The sequence below is a fragment of the Pezoporus occidentalis genome, unplaced genomic scaffold (genome assembly GCF_034315485.1).
Source record: "Pezoporus occidentalis ecotype Australia unplaced genomic scaffold, CSIRO_AGI_Poc_V1 ctg7, whole genome shotgun sequence".
NCBI classification, from domain to species: Eukaryota; Metazoa; Chordata; class Aves; order Psittaciformes; family Psittacidae; genus Pezoporus; species Pezoporus occidentalis.
In genome coordinates this window covers 9,672,999-9,689,890 of record NW_026916052.1, presented here as the reverse complement: position 1 = coordinate 9,689,890, position 16,892 = coordinate 9,672,999, and the positions used below count along the sequence as shown (strand labels likewise).

At 38.8% G+C, this 16,892-nt stretch overlaps 1 protein-coding gene across 5 annotated transcripts in view; it reads right to left on the bottom strand.

Annotated features, from left to right (window-relative positions):
* Positions 1–16,892, bottom strand: part of LOC134175569 (SAM and SH3 domain-containing protein 1-like) — a 540,237-nt gene that overhangs the window by 376,694 nt on the left and 146,651 nt on the right. The window lies entirely within an intron of this gene.

The window sequence follows — 16,892 nt, the reverse complement described above, 5'->3', positions numbered from 1 at the left end:
TTCATTCTTTACATAAGAAAAATAAATATAAAAAACACAACAAAGTCAGGAAATAGAGTAAGTAGACATATAGTTAAAAAACAACAGGACAGGGTTTTTTTTTTGCTCAAATTAATTTCCTTATAGGATTTTCTTTCTTTTTCTAGCCCTCATCTGTTTTTAAGACTGTGAACTGTTCTTTTGTCTGTTTACATTTCCCACTCTGATATTTTCTTCATTGAAATATTTGAGTGATACAATGAGATAATTTTTACTAATATACCTAAGACTTCTTTTTTTTTTCCCTTCTGGTACTTCTAAGTATTCAATTTTTATTAAATTTTAGGATGTGTTTTCAATGTGTTCATTCATGTGTTTGTTTACATTTTTAAAAAACACATAATTATACTGGAAATAGATAATTTCACTGTTTCACTTTAGCTTACAGGCTCCTTCTTATCAGTTACATTTAAATTTGCACTGAAGAGTATTTACAGTGAAATGGTGGAAAACACAGTATATAAATATTACTATTCATGCTAAGTTTTGAAAACTCACATTTGAGTATAAACTAATATATAATTATCAGTTTCACATGCACAAAGAGACTATTTTACTTGAACATCCATCCCTGAAATTGTTCAAGGCCAGGCTGGAGGGGAATTTGAGCAACCTGGTCTAGTGGAAGGCGTCCCTGCCCATGGCAGGGGGCTGGAACCAGGTGATCTTTAAGGTCCCTTCCAAGCCAAACCATTCTATGATTCTATGACTCCACAGGCTAAATGTGATGATACCATTTTATCTATGAAAAAATACCAATAGACTGAACAAAATAATTTATTCAACTCAAAGTTATAAAATTAACTGTTCCTTAACCTGAGGTGCAATAGAACTGTTTTAACTTTTCCACTGGAAAGGCTTAGGTTTTGGCTGGGGTTTTTAGTGTGAGATGCGCCTTTGTATGGGACTATGTTGAGAGAAAAGTATTCACAGAAGTCAAACAGAGAAGGATGAGGTAAGCTGTGTTAGCTGTGTGGCTTTAGACAGTAAACATACAACCTCTGATGAAAAAACACATTCATGCTGCATTTCTGTTCATTGCACCAAATACTGTATTTATAAAACTATTTCTTTTCATTGCACCAAAAACTGTATTTCTAAAACTATCAGATAGCATGCAACAAATCCGTACAAAAATACTACAAGTCTCTTCCACAGTAGAGTTCAACATACTCTGACTCTTTTCCCCAATACCACTGAATCAAACTGGGATATGCACATGTACTTAATCACAGACACACAGAAGTTCGTATGTTCTCAGCCTAATCAACTATTCCTGAACATGGGAAAGTAGTCACATAACCTAAGCTGTTTGGGATGGACAAATAATTTATGCAGAGGGCTAACAAAATGCTGGAATATATTACGAACTTGTGGAGTCAAAGCTAAAATTAAATTGCTTGAGAAACTTTTCCATACATCAGGAATATGAACAGAAAAGAATTTGCTACCCTTACATGTCTTTAACTGCTCGTTCTTCTTCATGGCAACTAAAAACACTCATGCAGGACATTTTTCCTCATTACATTAATCCCTTCTAGTCAAAACAAAGGTTCTGGAAACTTTTTTTCTAAAGGAAATGTCTACTAAAAAGTGTCCTGCCCACATATGGAGGAATTAACTGAAAAGAAAATTATTTGGTGAAACTATCCAGAGTTTTAGATACATAGGTATCTTAACTTCAGTCACTCTTTAGGTGTTTCTGGGGTCAGTAGTTTATTCCCATCTACCACCTGCAGGATCAGAATCACATCAGTATCGTACCTCTGCTGCTTGAAGCTAATTTTGATTGTCTTTTTTTTTTTAATAAGTAGGAAAAAGATAATAAATAATCAGACAATTGGAACAGTGAGAGATTGCCATTAAAAGTATTCAACACATGTCTAGTCGCTCAACTAGGATAAAGGCTGTCTCTTTTTAACACAAATCTAATTAAAACCAGCTTATATAGAGTGTACCCAGAGTATGCTGTGGCAATATGAAAAATATGCATATTTAAAATCCCTGGATTTAAAACTAGCAAAGCAAAGAATGCAAAAGAATGTAGTAGGAGTACTTTCAAGGAAGTTTAGAATCCTAGTATTTTTTTCTCTTTTGCAGAGAGGATTTTAGGTCATTTGGGCAAATTTGACCATTTATCTTTGGTCTATAAGTTTTCCCAGCTAGGTCTCAGATTCTGCAGACAACACCCAAGATGAGTAACCTGGCTGATATCATCACAAATACTATGTGATAAAAGAACTGGATCTTTGCATAATTCTGCTCATTCTTTGAAAGATGTGGGAAGATCTCATGAAGAAGCACATTCTTCATTAAGCAGGAGTCACTGAAAATACACCCCTGAACAAGGCTCTCCCTCTCAAGCATTGTGGTCCAAAGCAATTTCTGAACAGCAGCTAGCACCAGGAAGATGAAATTACAGAAAATAATCAGAGCAGGAAAGATGGAAACATCTAGATATACAGAAGTCAACTGGAGGAGATCTAATCCAAATTCTGTATTTTCAGGAATGGGTGCTGGTGAAAAGAGAAACATTCAGAGAATAGTCTGACAGCAGCAGATTCCTGTGTTCTTGATGTGTTTTTGTTGGCAGTCACACAGAGGGAGCTAACTGTGCAAGTGTGTTGCATACAGCTGTGGAAAATCATACCTCACGTTAAGGAGGACACATTTGTTTTAAAGCGCATCTGTTTTAAGCTTAAGGACAGAAGTTGGAGCTTGAAAAAGGCTTTTGACTGATTAAGGCTGAAAAGCTATTGCAACTCTGAGAGCAATAAGTGAGATATAAGACCCAGTCTTGATAAGACTAGAGGACAGAAATCTCAGAGACAGATTTTGAGGAGACTTAGAATTAGTCCTCTACAAGATGATTCTCATTTTTCCAGTGACAGCCACCATATTGACCAGGCTGAAGTTTCTGACCCTGTAGGCAACATTAAAAATGCAACGGTATCACAAGGAATGGCTGGAAGCAAAAGGAGCTGGTTCAATATATATTTAATAATACCTGAAGCTTGCACAAAGTGCCAAAATTGGATACTGTAATGAAGCAAAAAAAAAAAATACAAGGAATGCAACTTATATTTAAGAAAGGATACCAATACACAGAATCAGCTGACATACAGGAGCAACGGCAGCACTGACTGTATGACACCGGATAACAATTGGCTACGGTCCATTAGGGTCCCAAAACAGGCATGCTGTTTATTCTTATGCCCATTCTTCATTTTCAGAAATGTATAGTCAAGAAACACTTCAATTTCCTAGCTACAAAATAGGTATCTTTGCATACAGAAAAGCAACTTAGTCTGTGGAGAGGTGTCTATCTGTCATCTGAGCTCTGGTGTACCTATCTCCACGGAAACTCCCCAGAGAAATAGTCTGTAGATGTGCTTAGAACATATTATTCACAGATTACTAAGGCAGCCTGCACTGACTGAAATGGGAAGCTCACACTGAGCAGATGATGCCATGCATACCTCTGTGGGGCATCCAGTAGTTACCAGAGTTGCTGACAGAGGCGGGACCCTGTTGTTCCCAACCTGAGAGTATTTGAATCCCGCTGCTCAGGAGTGCCCTGCTAATCTGACAAGAGGGCACTACTTTCTCTTGGATCTGGGCAACCAAGAATGGAGGAGGTGAAAACTAAAGAGACAATGAGCATGAGAAAGGCTGATACAGTAGCTCCATTCCTATTCAAGAGTCATTGCATACATCTTAAAAACAGTTTCAAGAACAGGAAGAAGCAGCCTGAATTCCCAGAGGACTATGCTCTTCACTAGGTTACGTGTTGTGTACTTGACACGCAACTTTAAATTTAATAGCCTACTGTTACAGTAGACTACAGTTTGCAGTTTGCAACTACAATTCCCTAGGAAGTCATCACAATAATTTACAGAAGCCTAAGCAGCAGGTTCAAGTGCTCATAGTCTGGTCTGCTTGAGCATTTGACCATACCAATAAAAACACAGTAATTCATGAATGCTTAAAATTGCATTGGTAGGAGAGGATGGATCAAGGTTATACTTTACATTTCTGATTTTATACAGAAGCAGAAGCAAAATATGTAGGGCAGCTCTCCAAAATTTCACGTGTCAGTCAGTTCTGCTGCTGACCTGCTTAAAAACTTGAACTTTATTGTCATGGAATGACTGAAAAAACACTGGGAAGCTGCATTTTCCTTGATAGGTCAGATCTCATCAAGAAATGTCCAGTTGCTGAGTCAGTAAGTTTTTTTAAAAAGCTTCTTCATAAAGCAGCTCTAATACTGGATTACTTCCCGTCTACTTTTTTGACCCTTTGTTGAATTATGGGACATGGATTTTTCAAACAAAGCCCTTGCTGCCTACCATTAATCCTTTTGGGTAAGCAAATCAGCAAGCTTTTAATCACTGGGATTGACGCAGCCACTCCTAGGAAAGCATCATGAGCCATCTGCCAATTTCACAACTGTCAGATCCATGAGTGAATAAAAGTACAAGATAAACAGCATGGTACAGAATGCCACAGCTGAATAAAAAATTAGAACCATCACAGGGGAGACAGATTACTGCTTTATTGTACTACAATCCACAGAGCAGTTAAATCTCAACATACAATTCCTATTACGGTAGTCTTTGCTCCAAACTGCAAGTCTAAGCATAAACACATTTCTGTGTATTATGAGAACAGAAGAATGCAGTCACATACCTAACAAATATGAACATAACATACATTTTTGCAATTTGTTACTATTGTCTATAATCGTATCTGAAAGAACACTTCAAAATAAGGAAACACCTTTTTACCCTTCTCACTCACAGATACTGCAGTTTCTGTCCTATATAGTTATATGAGCCCCAAACTGCTCAAAGAGATTTGAAATACTCTTTCAAAATCATGACAGGCCAATCTCACAGCAAAATAATTGCCAAAACTAGGTGCAAAACAAAACCCAGTGCAGGGCTCTTCTGAGAGTCAAAGATAGAGGGTTTCAAGGAAGGGGAGGAAGAGTCACAATTCCCCTCTGCACATTTGGATAGAAATGATTTACCCACTGTTTTTTTTCCAACATACCTAATACTTCTAGAGGGAATAATAAAGCAGAAAAACCCCTAAACTATGCTGAAGTCTGAAATCAGTAGGAAAAAAAAAATAAAAAAAAAGAATAAGTCTAACCACCATCACAACTCATAAGAATCATTGGTGGCTGCAAGCAGAACAAAGGAAACAGGTTGAAGGTCAGCTCAAAAGGACTGGCAACCAGTCTTGTGGGGCTGGTTGGCCTTTAACCACAGATTACAATTGACAGGCACAAACTTCCAGTGGGAAGAGAAGATAGTGAGAAGCGATAAACCCTCCTGCACTTGTTTGGCTTCTTCTCTCAAGCCTCTGGTGCCACAAAAACCAGCCGCTCACCCCCTCGGCTGGGCAGGCTCACCCCCAGCAGAGTTGCTCAGGGCTAATAGAAAAGCCACTGCTGGTAGGGCAGAAGCAGGCAGGAATCTCTTAAACTGATGGTCAACCAAGTACATCTTATAAAAGTGAGAATAAATAAGGAAGCTGCTGGTGAACAGCTCTGCCCTAACGTTGAGAAGGGAGTCAACCTGGACCTGCAGCTCCTAGATGGGCTCCCAAGGCTAAGGCAATCAGTAGAAAGGCAGAAGATGACACAGACCTGTAGTTCTGTCTCTGCCAGCAGCACATGGCAGCTGCAGCCTCACTCGGTAAGGAGCTCCATCAGCTGTCATTTGGGATCTTTCGAGGCACTCAGTGTACCAGGCCCCTCTGAATATTCAGGCAGAGGATGGCCTTGTTTCTGGATCCTGACTTAGAACAGGCACCAGATGAATTGGAAATACAGGCTCCTTCCATGGTGCTCAATACAGAATGGCCAGAAACTGCTCAATCTACCTTCATACTATTCAGGACCCTCCACTGCAGCTGTGTTTGGGGAAGATCTGACTAGAGAGGCCAAAACAATGCCTGGGGCTATTCCTGGAAGTGTGGAGGCCCTTAGCTGAGACCATGTCCTATGCCTTTTTATTATCTGCATCTATGTATACATATAGAGAGCACAAGGGACATTCTCACTGAGAAAAAAAAACAACAAACAACAAGCATCCTAACAGAAGGTCCTCATTAAAATTAATTTATCTAATTCCAATTCTTAAAGAACATTAATGTACAGAACATATGCAAACCTATTGCCATTAAAAATTGATGATACTCACTTTAGAGGTGACTATGACTTCAACAGCAAAAGTGATTCAGCAGCCTAAGTAGCAACACTACTACACAAGAAAGTTATTTACAGGAGAAAGTATTTATTTTTTGGCAACTGTGTGTGAGGAATCAGAACAAATAAATCAAGAAGAGCTATTAGAAGCTGACTGTCTAATATTGTTGAATCTACTGCAAATGACTACAATTTTTAATAACTGTTATATTTTAGGTTTAAGGCTTACTTACTCCATGCACTTCTTGGAAATTAATGACCAATGAGATAAATGGAAACTACAATGAGGTATTTACCTTTCCAGACGACAGAAGTAGCCCTTTGAGGTAGCTTATAGGAATTTTGCTGCTATAAAAAGCTCAGAAATTATCATTTTCTGCTTTTTAGCGCAACTATTCTTGAAAAGTGCTACAGTTTTGTTTGCTGCAACCCTCTCCTAAAGCCTTTGATAAACCTTCCCAATGCGCTGGGTCTTTCTGAAGGCTTTAAGTTCCGAAATTTGGCACATTCAGCCTTGATTACAATTTTCTAATGTTCTGCCAACAGAACCTGCAGTTTAAGCATCATGAGGGACATGTGTTTTTTTAAATTGGGTCAGCTCGCTTGCTCCTACTGGAGAAAAGGCTTCAGTATATTCATGGAAAGACCAAGCTATGGCCTGACTTCAGGTTTGCTGTTATCTTTCTAATCTTAGAAATCATTATTGCTAGATCTGTGAAATAATTACATAAGCAAACCCAGAAAGTCTCACACAGACAGAGCCTTCCAAACTTCCACAATGGTATTTCTTCTTTCTATATATTCCACCTCTGATATTTTCTCATTCCTTTTCTAATCCCACATCTCCCATTCAACCACCATTTCTTATCCTTTCTGCAAAATAATGGGGCCATTTTCACATTTCATTATTTGAATTTTTATAGTTTAAAATATATTTCCTATTTAAGACTCCTGCGAAGCATGAGGAAAAACTGATTATGTGAGGCAGAGTTCAATATCTGAAGCACAGAAGGGTTGAAGGCCCTTCAGCTAATACCCAAATCAAAAGAAGCCCAATTACCTTTGTAGACATGAACCAAAAATGTAATGCTTTCATATTAATATTGAAGCATTGCTCTAACAGTGGAATCCAGGCTGCAGAATAAGGTGGTTTGCTCTACAGTGGTTGGGATAGTTACATAAATTGCAGAGACACTAACCTTGCTCTACTCTAAACTTAAACCTTAACCAAGTCTTGTCCTCAACTCTGGCAAGAGGAAGGAGAGACAGGTATTCGGTTTAGCTTTGTGCCTGGGTTAAATCTGCTCTGCCACCCAAAGCAGCACTCCTGCATTCCCATTTCCCCACCTTCCCTTGAATCAGCATATCTTTTTTGCAACAGTACTAAAACTCTTGGGGGGGGCGGTGGGGGTGGGGTGTGCAGGAAAAGACTAACTAATTCTGAACCAATTTGAGACACTAAAAAACTGAAGAGGAGCATCAATTAAAGTGTGCATACTTGCTGGCTGCTTTGTGTAAAATCCCTACATGGTCAGGGAAGTAAGGAGCAGAACCAGGGTAAGGATGTGCAGGCAGCTGCCCATGCTTGCAATCAGCATCCTGGTTTGTGTCACTTGTGGTCCCAGCCCTTTCTTAAACTGACCTAAGTCCATGCCAATCCTCAAAAGAGCATTTCTTCTCTCCTCCTCTGCATCCTCTGCTTAGTGCTTCTACCCTCCACCTCCCTCAGTCAGCCTCAGAGCTTAGGCGATCACCCACAGATTTTGAAGGGGGAGAGAGATTTTCACTAGATCAAATCTATAAGCATTCACCTAAACAAAAGTCATTGCTACTACATCAGGTTATTTGTGATTTACTTGAAAGATGCTGGATACTTCCAGGCCCTTAAATAAAAATAATATATATAGTTTGATATTCCTAGTTCCTGTAGTGAACCACTACAAAACTATGATTTACAATCACTGTCTTCACATCTCAAGAGAGTGCTATGCCTTTTACTGGTGATTACTACTGAATAAAGTTACTTAGATGCTGAAGGGATGCATAAAAACCAATAGAGTTGCTTTGTGAAGTCTGAAGCCCTATTGTAAAACCATGAAATGCATTTCCCTACAACTGTGAATATACTTGAAAAGAACAATCTATTTTTTATGATAGAGTATTCCATGCCAGAAATAAGGATGTGAAGACGAAAACTGCTATCAGATTAGAATCCCCACAATCAAGCACTCATTAGAAACTCAAAGGTACCCTATAAGCAGACACACATGTATATTTCTTACATTTTACATCTTAAAGTCTGCTCAGAGGGTGAATTTTGTATATCCACTCCAAACCCTTTGAAAACTTTCAAACACACCCTTACAGTAAATGTATGACCTTGTCAGCTTGTTCCATTTTACATTACAGTAATTTGCAATTGAAGATTAAACCGAGTGAAAGAACTGCCAGTCAGTGCAATTTTAGAGCATTCTGGAGCATTACATAAGCAAAAGTAAACTTGCTCCTTCCATTATGTGAACAGCAATAAGAAGTGACACTGCGGCAGCTTCAGTATACCTCCTTTATTTTCTTCATCAAGGCTTTCTTCTCAGCTTTTCTGTAACTTGTGTACTTGCACAGGCTTTGAAGCAACCTATTGTAAAAACATTGAAATGACCTATTCCTCTCTTGGACATGCCTCTAACATGGGACCACACCTGTTGCCTCCCATACAATCTAAAGCCCACTGAGTCTGCCTAGTGGTCTTGTGATGTCTTGTGGACCTAGAGCTCTCAAAAGCACTACCACTTCTGGCATCCCAGAAATGAGGGGAATCAGTCACCTTTCTAAGTCCAGAGACTCCCCTACTTTGTCACTTCAGATATTTAGACACGTTCCCCCAAAATGTATGGAGAGTACAGCTGGGAATCACAGAGTCACAGGATGATTGAGGCTGGGAGGGACCACTGGGGGTCATCTAGTCCAACCTCCATGCTCAAGCAGGGTTACCTGGGGCACATTACTCAGGATTGTATCCAGATGGCTCTTGAGTATCTCCAGAGAAGGAGACTCCACAAACTCCCTCTGGGCAACCTACTCCAATGCTGTCACCTTCACAGTAAAGAGGCTCTTCCTCATGTTCAGGTAGAACTTCCTGTGGTTTAGTTTATGTCTGTTGCCTCTCGTCCTATTGCCTGGAACAACAGAGTGTGGCCCTGTCTTAACACCCTCCCTTCAGATACTTACATACATTGACCAGATCCCCCCTGAGCGTTTTCTTCTCTCTGCTGAGTAGGCCCAGCCCCCTCAGCCTCTCTTCATATAAGGGATGGTCCAGAACCTTAATCATTCCAGTAGCCCTTTGCTGGACTTGCTCCAGGAGATACACATCTTTCTTGCACTGGAGAGCCCAGAAGTGGACACAGAATAGTCTCCACTCTGTGACCACTTACTGTCAAAGTTGTAATTAATACCTTGTATGGTGCTTTTAGCTCACCCCATTTAGCAAATGTGTGACTAGTTAACAGCCTAGCTGTAACAGAGCCTGGGCACTGGTCTGAAAAGGCTATGTGGATGAGACCAAGATGTTTTTTCTGCGGAAAAAAGTTAGTTGTATGGGTGTAAACTCAGTTGTGTCACTTGAGCTTAGGGCTAAGGAATGGGCTCCTTTCCCATAGACACTGCCCCTGCGTAATCTACTTGTCTGCAGATGTACTATACCTCTTGGAGAAACATGGCAAGAAGGCGAAGAATTGAGTCTTAGCAATCACGTTTCTTACCTCTGTAACACCTCTAAACATAACTCAGGAAGTTATCAAACTGACAAAGAGCCATGGAATGAGTATACTCCTTATATGGCACAGATCCCTTAGCTAACAAGTTTCACTGGGCTGTGCAGCTGAGCTTGCCTAGGAGGATCTGGCTAACTATGATTAGTTCTCACTGGTGAATGTCAAGATTTTGCCTTCTCCATATTCCTTTCCCTCAAATATCCCCACATACATATTCCACTTTATTTTCTGTAAAGAATAATTAATAAATAAGAAACTATCATTGTAATAGGGAAATGCCTTTCAAAGGCCTTTTATTACACAGTAACCACTTGGAGACTGTCACTCCATAAGCTACAAAACATTTGTGGCAAAACTGTTTCTGTAAACCACCCCAACAGACAATGAAGATGACAGTGCACAGGGAAGGCTGTAACGCAGAGCTAAGCCCCTGAAATAAAACGGCAGTTTATGAACCTGACATTCCTACCTGATTACAACTGGGTATGATTTCTTCATATTACTGAAGGGCTTTGTTTAGAATGGTTTTTTTCTTGACTTTTAATATTCAAAACTTTTAAAGGAAAGTATTGTGTTTTCTTCCTTACCCTTTCTTGATACACACTACTCAAACATATGATTGTGGACAGTTTATTGAGAACCTTGCGAATGGGTGGCACACACTATCTTCCTTTTTGCTATACTCTCTTTAATAGAAAAATCTTAACATACTCTCTAGAAGAACCAGTAACAAAGAAAAACCCCGTCTTCTGAGTAAGACGGAAGACAGTAACTCAATACACTGGTGTGGTCAGAAAGAGCTCTTGAGACTGGGTTTCCGTTTTAAAAAGTCCTCCCAATTTCTTCTTTACCTTCTTCATCTTCTATTATGCTTCTAAATAAACCTTTATAATCAACACATCGCTCTTGCATGTGAAAAACTACGTATCAGCTGCCAAAGAAAACACTTGTGAGAGTGCTTAAAATCCTCACCCTAGAGCAGCTAGGTTTCTGGAAGCATGCATATACATACACTAACCTAACAGCATAAGCAAAGAAAAAAACAGTGTAAATTCAAAAACTAATCCTTCTTTAAAAAAATGAAAAAATCAAGCTCAAAGTTCCAATTATTAAACTACGTACTTTTACTCAGGCAAAGGCTGTCACAAATCCTTATTGACATTAAATGAATATAGATTTTAAGAATTAGCTGTATATTTTGCCTAGCAAGCACCCACAGTAATTGAAGATGCTGTTGTTCAACAGCAAAGTGTTACTGCCTTGGTGCTGGAGGTTACTGCATTGACCTGCATTCTTCAGCCACTTAGAGTGAAATCCAGCAGCTTAACCCAAGCCACATTTCAATGCCAGTATAAAATAAAACCACTTAACTTTGCACTGGTTGAGGAACAATGGCCTCACATGGCCTGTTGATGCAGCTGTCCAGCAGGAACAAGCAGTTGGTCGGTGGCTTAGCTTTTGCAGCTGATTGCCATGTGACATGCACTTAAGATTTCAAATCGTAAAAAACTGGTAATTAAATACAAGCTTAGAATTTGCACTCATCATTTGCACAGTCAGAAGCCAGGCTGCTCTCTGGAGCACTTCTTGGTCTAGTTTGGAAGCAGAACTGCTCACAACTCTAGAATTAGTGCTTCAGACCTTTCTACAACTAGCCCAAAATTAATACACAGGTTCAAATCTTCCAATGAGAAAAAAGAAGTTTTTTTTAACACAGTCAGGGGTATGGATTTCATTACTCAGTCTCTTCCTGGTACACACTTTAAACAAGCTAATTTATTCAAGAAAACTTGATAGTTATGGGCTGCCCTGAGGCAAAAGCCCTAAGGAGATATGGGCTGCAAAACTAAAGCTGTGACAATCTGTACAACATGTGTAACTGTAAGGAAAAAAAAAAAGTGATGGCGTGAAATCATTGAGCATCTGAAAAACAAAAAATAAAACTCTATTTTCTACATCAGAAGTTATCAATACAGTACTACCAGTATAGAAAGCTTACACAATTGAATTAAGCACGTATCACATTCAGACTGATGGAAATGAAGAACCACAATCTGTCTTGTCTGAACAGTAGCCTGGGACAGTTTTTTTCTAGTGGAGAAATGTGCTAGTGAGAGGGTACCTGAGGAAAAAAATGCCATTTTCAATTATTTATTTGGTCAGCTCTTGCACTACACAGCATAATCACTTCTATACATCATGAAAACTTTACTCTTCTTCTAATGACTTGGTAATAAGTCCAAATGCATTGGAGCATGATATAATATCCAAACCATTACACGATGTGTAAAAGATCATTACCTGGTTCAGAAATTATTACTGTAAATAGCATCTTTTGTGAACAATTAACAATCTCCTCTGCATTTGTAAAATGACAAGTCACTTTCAGTCAGCCTATGTGCTTCTCTAACAGTGTATTACTGTGAATCAAAGACGTCTTTACAGTTATAGTCAAAACTCTTGAAAATTTGCAATGTGTGAGATAATGCGGATGCCTTTACTGGATGTTGTCTGTTTGCAGAATATGATACCTTTGACACCCTCTGAGCTAGATATACATTTGATAATTTTCTGCTTAGCAGAAATAGACTAGATGCAGGTCCTAGCTCTCATATGCTATCCATATGCTTCTTATCTACAATGAAGTACAATAAACTTTTTTCATCATAAAATAAACTTGTGGAATTCAGGGGAAAAGGCATTTAGATCAGTGCACAGGGAAGGCTGCCTTCTCTATCCTCTTCCTCAGGGGCACAGGACAATTTCAGTTTTCAATACCACACAGTATACTACACTATACCATATTTCAATACCATACGGTTCCTTGTAAGTTTTCTTGAGAGAACAAAATCAATTTTTATTTTGATGCTTTATGGGTTTGGACCCTAAACCATCAATGTTACTGTCTTTAGTGAAAAGGTCATGATTCCAATGACAGTGTCCAACTGATGCCAGTGTGGTCCTCTACTTCCAAAAGACAGTGCATTCTTATTAAGGATCATTATAAAGTCAGACATTAAAACACTTAGCATTTTGTAACCCTTTTACATTGAGCCCTTTACCATCATAAAGTAACCAAGTTGCATTCCAACCTCCCATGCTTCACCAAAGCACCTCATTAATAAAAAACAAGAAGGGATCATCTCCAGTTGGAGAAAACCTACAGCAAGTTCTCCTGACCTTGTCTGAAGTCCAGGAATGTGCTACCCAGGGAATACTGCGTACGTACTCACTATAGTTACTGCATTTAAACAAGTGTCAGTAGCCTCTTGGCTTACATTTACCTTTCTACCCCTTCCTTTCTTATATGTCTCCATCTTTACTCTCAGAGTTTAGAAAACATACTAAATGCAATTACACTGGCTCTTGAGGTTTTGTTCTGTGTTTCAAGATTTGGGCGCATGCCTGCTTCTGAAACAGAATCTTGGTACTCTAATTACAGCCACAATCAGGGAATATTACCTTATTTCTTTAAACAAATTCATTCAAATTGCCATACTTCATAAGTCAGACACAAAAAGCAGATCTGGGTTCCTAAAGGAAAATGGGGTGTTTATATATCTATAAAAATATATATGAAAAGTATAACCCATTACTCTTTAGATCTTCATAATATGTAACATCCAGAAATAACATGAAATCAGATGAGCAGCAAAACCCGTCTTGACAACAGAAACTATGTTCTCTTTCCACTGCCTCGTTACCCAAAATCCAAATGACAGTCAAACCATTTTTTGAGCTTTGAAAAACTTAGTTATTTTTTTCCTGTCAGCATTTTCTTTTTCTGTGATCTCCAGATCACAGGAATATCAGACAAAATGCGGCTCTCGTGGTCAAATTGATGAGAAGCAGAGAATGTTTCTTTTCAGGTGCACTGCACTGGTTTGTGGAGGCAACATGTTCAGTGACTGAACGAACCTATAGATTTCTGCAAAAATATTCAATTTGTTTGAGATTCTTCCAGAAGTAATAGCAGAAAAAGCAATACTTGCATTCTAGCAAGTGCCACTTTGTATTAGCTAAATACAAAAGCTATGAAAAACAAGACCTGTTTTATACAAACCCACAGCCCAAACTTTTCTTAAAATAAAGCAGCTATTCCAGAGACCTAACCAGTCTGATCAATATGTAACATGTTACGGGTCGTATTCCCATGTGACATCCTTGTCTCTAAATTAGAAGGACATGGATTTAATGGATGGACCACCCAGTGAATAAAGAATTGGCTGGATGGCTGCACATAGAGAATTGCAGTTAACAGCTCAATATCCATGTGGATGAGTGGTGTCCTTCAGAGGTTGATGTTGGGACAGATCCTGTTCAACATCTTTGTTGATCCTTTCCAACTCAAACCATTCTTTCATTCTATGACTAGGGCAAAGCCTCCTCAACGCCTTTAAGGTATTCCTGACTTGCTAGTTCCTACCCCTATTGAGTAAATACTACATTACAGCTGAACAGTTCCTAGAGGTGCAGTCTGAGAAGCTGTTTATGACTGCAGTCTTAAATCCACACAAGATGTGTGTGGGACATCTGACACATTCAGTATGCTTTAAGCAGTAAGTTTTCATGATAAAACATGTGACCAAACTACATCCCAAAACAGAGATTCACTAAAGCAAAGTTGTGAAGCTTTGACATATAGCTGATTCATATAATCAAGCCAGTAACTTTTCCAGATTCTCGTTTCAGAGTGGGTGCTGAAACCTTGAGTGTCTTCTTCAGTGAGAGAAAATACCAAAATACTTCAAGATCACAGTGTGATTCCCGTGTACAGATAAGCTGCATGATGCACCACCTCCTGCGCAAACATTATTCTTCTACTCTATGGATCTACAATTGCGTCTTCCGAATCATATACCATGCCATGCTGTAATTTAAATGACTAACTTTTCACACCATCTAGCTCATTAGTAAAAAAGAAAAGCTGAACTCTCTTCAACTTGCTCTATTTCTTTCATTAGCACAAAATTTGCTCTCTCTCACTGCTATAATGTATATTAATGAGATATATTTAATTCATCTACTAATTTATAATAAGCTTTTTATTAAAAAAAAGGATTCTGAAAGGAAGATGCATAGTTACTGTGGCTTTCACTGCTCAGTTTTTTGATCATCTGATAGTTGAGAAACACAGTAGGAGATGCTTTGTTATCAGGGAGGTAATGAGGGACTTACTAAAATCAGAGGATTTATCTGTAGGTAGTTGCGCTATCAATAAAACAACAGAGATCTTGCTAAGGAAGCAGTTTGTTGGAGGCATGTAGCACAGTGGGAACACCATGTCTGTTTCTAAAGGTGACCTGAAAAAAATCATGTGATACTGCTGAGCAGTTTATTATGGGGCCTGTTCATTTTACAGCAGAAAGCCTGTCACACTCAAAAATTACTCCAAAATGTTACTTCAAAAGTCCTTGTTTGAGAAAACCTGCAGGAAGTGCATCCCATCACATGAAGAGATAGGGTCAGTAGACATACACAGTGATGATGTAAGATAGTACAAGTTCACACACTGGAACAATATCACTAACCTTTTGCTCCAGTGGTGACGCATTTTAGTAGGGCCTGTTGCAGTAGTATAGGGGTATAGGGGTAATGGTTTTAAACTAAAGGAGGGTAGATTCAGACTAGACAGAAGGAAAAAAGTGTTTACAATGAGGGTGGTGAAACACTGGAACAGGCTGCCCAGAGAAGCTGTGGATGCCACATCCCCTGACACATTCAAGATCAGATTGGAGAAGGCTCTGAGCAATGTGATATAGTGGAAGATGTCCTTGTTCACTGCAGGGGGTTTGTTGGCTTAGGTGACCTTTAATGGTCCTTTTCAACCCAAACTATTCTATGATTCTTTATTTCCTTTTCAGAAGATACAGATCAAACCTTACTTCCCCCTCTCGCATTTACCACCATTATCTCAAAATACAACTCCCTCAGGCTGTTGAATGACTCTAGATGTAGTTCAGGGGCTCAACAGATGTTACAGAACAGATGTTCGTTATCACAGTCTACATCACATTCAAGTTGCTTTCTCTCATCTTTACACCTTATGCCTTTTATACCCTTGACCCTGCCCTTTAACAGGGAGATCTTTCTCTAAACATATGTACACTATACAGGCACTGGAGTGCCATTCGGTGCACCTCAGGGATACAACTGAGAGAGATAAACAGGCCTTCAAGGCCAATGGCAGTTACTTCAATTCTAGAGATAGTATCAATTGTATAAATGATCACAATTATATTAATTCACAAAACATCTCCCTCATCTTTTTAAACTATGCTAGTTGCCTTCCACTAATGTAATAGGTGAGATGACAGAAGCTTTTGTAAATAAAGAATACAGTAAAATATATAAATAGCTACAACTCATCTATCTTAATTTGCTATCCAGTTCTTCAATAGTTTAAATGCATGCTATTCTCCTCTTAGGCTGAAGATAAATATCTTCATAGTTTCAGCCTTTAATTTGCTCAATATTCTACGATCTTCTCCCCTTCAATGGGAATGAAAATGCTATTACGATATTTAATATACATATGTCTGTAAAAATAAATCTCTCAATGGTACAGGGAGAATGCCTAAATGGCAGCTAAGTTACATTGCATCCCCGACTGAGGTTTGTGCAGCATAAGTTACACATTTCACATTTTTGCTTTTGGAGGGCTTAGTTGGTTTGTTTGTTTGTTTTCATTTCATTCTGTTCAGCTCAAGTACTCATGACCCTAACAATCAAAGACTTACCAGCACATTGGTCTTTATAGCTATGTTAAACACATATTGACCTTTAATTGTGGCTAACTTCAGTGATGCTGTAAATGACCATAACGTCATTAACACAAAAAGATAATCTTAACATTCTGGCCA